Below are 5,996 nucleotides of genomic sequence, written 5' to 3' on the forward strand. Positions count from 1 at the left end.
GAAAAGGCGCTGGCGCCCTCCCTTCATGGAGGGCCTGGAGCTGCTCCCCTGGTTGGGCAGCACCGGGGCTTTCTCGGCGCTTCCCGAGCTGAGGGGATTAGTGTGTCCGGTGGTCTGAGGAGCGGGGTTGGGGTTGTGACTCCGGCCGGTTCCCTGTGGGTACCAGGGGGTTAACGCTGCCTGTGCCTGTCGGGGTGTCAGGGCTTCATGTCTGGGAGGTGTACGAGCAGTGTAGCCACAGGCGGGGGTACAGCGGGGAAGGACTCGGTGTGTAGGAATGAAGAGGAGGTTTTTTCACTCAGCAGCAGGAGAGTGAGGCTTCTGCAGGGGAGTGGGAGACCCTGACCCTTGGAGCTTGTCTTGCACAAGGAGGAGGGGGGTGTGTGTCTGGGAAGAGGTTGTTTTGAGCTGCGGTTTAATGTTTGGGATCCTTGGGTAGGTTTTTGTTGTGGTTACAAGGGTTTTTTTAATTTTAATTTCTCACTCAGATCATTTAAGTGTCATCATTGTTTAGTCTTTTCCATACTCCTGTAAAGATAGTTCGTTTACTTAATTTAAAACAACAGAAAAGCAACCCCACCATCCCCCAATGCCCTGACATTAAAGCTATTCTCTACACTGGCGTTAGGTCAGTCAAGAATTCAGCTCCTATTGGTAGTTCAAATTATTTAAATATACTGTTTTCCTTTGAATAATAAACTTTTATTTGTGACGCTGTGAAATTTTATCTTTCAATGGGGTTATGTGAAGCTTGGGTAATTTGTAACTTGCTGTGTGTCTTACTAAGAGAGCACAGTTGGAGTCCTGGTTAACATCTGTTCAATTAAATTAACGTGTTCAGAAACCTCTGAAAACGTCCATGCACACACAAACTGTTAGGAAAAATGCAAAATACATATGGAAGATAAATTCAGGGCTTGAAAGAATTGAGAAAAGTGTATAAAACACTTATTAAACTAGAAATCGTACTTCTCTGTGGTTGTTAAAATCCTAATTGATATTTAAGGCAATGGCATCAAGGATGTTTTGTTTAACCTGTTATATTGAGAGGAAAAGGGCCATGTTCTGTGAACATGTGTATTTTGACCTTTCACAACAAATTTAGTGGAAGCATTCTAGTTTTAAAGCTTCTTTTTCTCTGTTGAACAGTAATGTAGCTATGATCAGGGCAGTAAACAGTTCCACTGGAAATTAATAAACTTTTTTTGATAACCATTATTACTATAGAGATATGTGCTATTTAAAATAAATGCCAGAAATTGTACTAAAAAAGAATAGGAGAGGCTACACGTGCTGTAATGTTGAGGTATGTTCACTTAGAAAGATGCAAAATAAGAATATTCATAGCAACATAGTAGAAGCTATAAACGATAATTCAAGCATGTGGAAGTATTAAATCATATTTGTTCTCATCAACAAATTTTATTATGGTTCTGTTGTTCTATGAAGTTATGTTTTTATGAAGGAGAATTTAGATGTCTAACAGCATTAAACTACTTAACATTTCTGCTGTCTCTGCTTCAACTGGCTGTGAGTAAAACCAGTTGAAGAGCAAGCATGTAAAATCAGTTCTTAGAGTGAAATCCAGTTTCAGTTGTTTATTTTTGATAACTCTTATTTTCTTGAATATTTGATGACTTTATCAGTGGTCTTTCCACTGTGCCAGACATGATCAACCTTCAGGCTCTGGAGGTTATGGAGAGTTATGGTAGAGATTTTGGGACCATTTTGGATCTCAGTCTTCTGAGGCAACTCAGGGTGCTCAGTGAATAACGGCAAAGATAAACTTTCTGGGGCAGCAGCAACCTTCTTTTGGCTCTCATCTTTGTGAGACACCTTGGTTTTTTCCCCTTCCACAGTACTTCTTTTCAACCATCCTATGAAGTGACAGGAGTGGCTGAAAGAAAATTGTGAAACAGGAGGACACCAAGGAGAATAACTCATCTCATCCAGAGTTCTTTGTGGCCCTGAGATGACCTCAGGAAGGAGAGCTGCAAGGAACTGGCTTTATTAGTTATTCTGGTGGCAGCAGTTTATGTCAGCCTTTTTCCCAGATCTGCACTAAGGGACATGGAGATGTGTCCATGTGTGTGTACTGTGTACCACAAATGCAGTGCAGGAAATCTGTGAGAGTGGAAGTTGAGTCTTGACCTTCAAATTTGCAGAGGAAATCAACTTAGGGGTCAAACCACAAGGCACCAGACTTCAGAAGGGTCTGGGAGGTGGTGTAAGGATGACATTGTGGGGAATATGGAGCAGGCACAGAAACCAGAGGCTTCAGAAGGGTCTGGGAGATGGTGTAAGGATGACATTTTGGGGAATATGGAGCAGGCACAGAAACCAGAGGTTGTTAAACTGTAAATCAAACTGAGCTGCTACATGGCAGGTTATATCCTTTCACCACTCACCAACAACAGACTCTTCCAATGTGTTTTTTTCATGGTTGCCAATATTGACACTATCTTGTGTACGTTCCTCATCAGCAGATGGCATCAAAGTACAGCATCCTCTTGAATAGTAGTGATGCGGTCGTGTGTGGTGATGAGTAGAAAGGGAGCTCTGCTATTTTTATCACTTGAGCCCATTTTGTCTGGTCTGCTTCATCACAGAGGTGCAGTCATTTAGGCAAACTGGTCACAGAGACTCAGTCTTCGTAAAATTCTGCAAGTAGAGAATCAAGGGCTGAAGTGCTTTCCTGCAGCACTTGGATGAATGTGTTGCTCTGGAAGAAACTTCACAGCATTAAAGCACATCACCCTGGCTTCCTGCCACCTCTGCCAGGTAAGGCAGCTGGATGTCATGGCTGAGTGTCAGAGGAGGATGGCAGGAATGTCTGGTGATGGGGTGAGATCATTCAGGGCTGCTGCTGGAGTGGTTTGCTCTGGATCCTGGTATGAATCCAGTCTCTGTGAGCTCTAGGATACTCATTAGATGAGCTTGTAGTTGGTCTTTGGTAGCTTTTTTGAGCTTTCTGATAAAGAAGAGGTGCAGAGATTGGTGATAGTTGGTTAAGATGTACTTGATTTTATTCAGAGTTGGACAGACTATTTCCTTCTACCACCTTTTCTCTGAATGATGTTTCCTACTTCATACAGGAACACAGTGCTTCTCTGTGCTGATCATTTACAAGCCAGTAAAAAGATGAGTCAGGTTTGAGTTATTTTATAGCAGCTTCATTTTTCTGAACTCCTGTCCAGCTTCTGGAAGAGCAAGAGCTTCTAGAGGGTCCTGGTGTTAGGGAACACCAGGACCTGATTTTGTTGATAGATTGAAGTAAAGTATGTTTAAGATGCTTAAAAACTATACTGAAATGGGATGATTTTTCTAGCCAAGTAGAACTATTGGTCTTCAAAGACTTGGTCTTTTCTTGCATTTGGTTAATGGGGTTTAATTATCTTGGGTAGCTCCTTAAATTAAGATTCAACGTGTTTATAACTTACAGGAAGATTCTCTTTGTGTAAAATAAAACTTTACGATTTTAATTGGTCTTTCATCATATTTCTGTCTCACTTCCTCTCAGTGTAGGCAGAACATCCAGAAATCCATGTGGATGACAAGGAAGAAGGGAGGTGACATAGCAGTGCTGAGAGCTGGTGTGAAATAATAATTTGTCAGACGTGTGACTTGTGTCTCGTAGGTGGAGAGCAGTTGTCCCCAACAGACTTTGAGATGTTTTGACATCTCAGTCATTAAACAGTGTTTATTGGGTGGGATTTTTTTGCTTGTTTTCTAAGGCTTTTGGCTGCTTTAAAGGGTGACTTGTTTGAGACTGGATTTTAACATTTTCGCTCCCGGCACTGAAGCTGGAGAAGGTGTGGAGGTATAACCTGCACATGGCTAGAACTTGTGTGGCAATTGTAGGAGGCAAGTGAGAAGAGGCATGTTGGGGCTTCTGCCTCTTTTGGCATTTCAGTTGCCATTTGTTTGGAATGTCAGCAAGAGGGAAGAGGAATCTGTTTAGTATTCCAAAAAGTCAGGGCCTACCTTTGTGTCATGCAGTGGTAACACCAAGCTGAAATCCCCAAACAACATTGTCAGGGAATTGTGACATTTGTGAATTAACTGTTCATTCTCATTTTTATGAACTCCATTTCAGTTTAAGATCCTAGTCCTGAAAACCCATGAACACAGATGTATTTTGATACCAGGGCTTTGTCTGTGTGTAGGTAACTGCCTGCTGAAAATACTGCATAAGGACAATGCAGGAGGTGGTGCAGTCACTGTTATGTTAAAAACTCTGCCTTGACACCACTGTCCTCAAACTGTGATCTGAAATACCTTGGCAAATCCTTCAGTGTTGTTAATTAAAAGCACAAGTGTAGGTGTGAATGCTGGTGAAAAAGAAGTGTTAAGAGGTGACAGTGGTCTGCTGTTCATGAGTTTCAGGAGATCCTTGTTATCCACACTTAAATTTCAGTATCCAGTTTGGAACACAGCAAATTAACATGGCCTCTGTATTTTTGGTGAAAGTAATACACAAAGAGCTCTACCCTTTTTTGGTGTCAGTCCCTAAAGGTGGGCCATCTGTGAATGCAGTGCCTTCTTTGTTTTCTTAAGATTTATCTTCTTTTTCAGTTTTCTACTGGGAATCCATTATATGAAACTTACTACAAACAGGTATGTGCTTAAAAAGCAAAACTTAAGCGCAATTTCCTTGTCTTCGAGTTTTCCCTCCCTTTCTTTTCCTCATTATGGTGCTAAACTTCTGTAAATTCACTCTGCTGAGTGGAAATATGTGGCTGTATAACTTCTTTTGACCTTGAGACAAGAGATTTGTAGTTTCTTACCTCTGCTTTCATGACAGACATGCTTCAATTGAATGTGAATCTTTATTTTTCAGGTAGATCCAACATATACAGGGAAAGTTGGGGCAAGTGAAGCTGCACTGTTTCTTAAAAAATCTGGTCTCTCTGATATTATCCTTGGAAAAGTAAGTTGAAGGAATTAGATAATGCAGTAATTATTTGTACACTTGCTTAACTGCAGCTAACTGCTTAGTTGAGCAGAAGGGATTTGCAAAAAGGAATTCAGTGGAATGCAAATTAGATCCTTCCAATATTACGTTAACAGCAGATTGGAAATAGCTCCAAGGTGGTGTTCTGAGGGGCACAGGGACTGAAAAGACAAAATTGTCTTTTGTGAACATTGTGGATAACTTGAGGAATTAAGTAGCATTGTATGTCTTAACTTGAAGGCTGCAACAAACAGTTCAAGAAGGCATACAATATGAACTGTGGAGCTAAGTTTTATATTAGAATCACAATGGCTTTTGTTTTGGATCTCCACAGATATGGGATTTGGCTGACCCGGAGGGTAAAGGATACTTGGATAAACAGGTAAATGAAATGTGCCTCGAGGCTTATTAGTGTGACCTTCCACTGATGAGCCTCATTTCAATAAAACCCTGCTATCCATAACAGTTATCCTTAGCTTTTTTTAAGTTTTCATTGACAAGATGAGTTCTTTTCCTCTAGGGCTGCACATATTCAGTCAGGCTGCTGGAGAAATTTGGATCTCATTTTCTGTCCTTCCTTTTGTTATTTAAATAATCAGTGTGTGATAAGTAGATACGTTGAGTCTGTCACAAACACAAACAATTATTTTAAGATTTGTTTTGGAAGTCTTTCCTGCATGAAAAAAATGTAACTATCACTTCTAAAAATGGCTTGGAATATGGTGCTTGTAAAAATAATAAATAGGTTATTGGAGACTGGTTGATTTTTTGACAGAAACCACTGTTGTTTGTAGGGTTTCTACATTGCGCTGCGGCTCGTGGCATGTGCACAGAATGGCCATGATGTTAACCTGAGCAGTCTGAACTTGACTGTGCCACCTCCTAAATTTGTAAGTCACATATACTTGAATGTATGTGTTGTATAAGAACTAAAGTTTCAGCTGGAACAATCTTCGGTTTCATGAGTGTCATGGTTCTGAGACTTCAGCTGCTGTCAGACTGTACCTGAAGACAGCAGCAGTCACGGCTGCCACAGGCCTGG

At 41.0% G+C, this 5,996-nt stretch overlaps 1 protein-coding gene across 1 annotated transcript in view; it reads left to right on the forward strand.

The window, feature by feature from the left end:
• Window positions 1–4,566: 4,566 nt before the first annotated feature.
• Window positions 4,567–5,996, forward strand: part of EPS15L1 (epidermal growth factor receptor pathway substrate 15-like 1) — a 34,386-nt gene continuing 32,956 nt past the window's right edge. The window contains exons 1-4 of the mRNA XM_009997801.1: window positions 4,567–4,617; window positions 4,841–4,930; window positions 5,289–5,336; window positions 5,749–5,844. The gene's annotated coding sequence lies outside the window, so the exon portion shown is untranslated. The remainder of the gene's footprint in view (window positions 4,618–4,840; window positions 4,931–5,288; window positions 5,337–5,748; window positions 5,845–5,996) is intronic.

This window comes from Chaetura pelagica, unplaced genomic scaffold, assembly GCF_000747805.2.
Source record: "Chaetura pelagica isolate M959 unplaced genomic scaffold, ChaPel_1.0 scaffold595, whole genome shotgun sequence".
NCBI lineage: Eukaryota > Metazoa > Chordata > Aves > Apodiformes > Apodidae > Chaetura > Chaetura pelagica.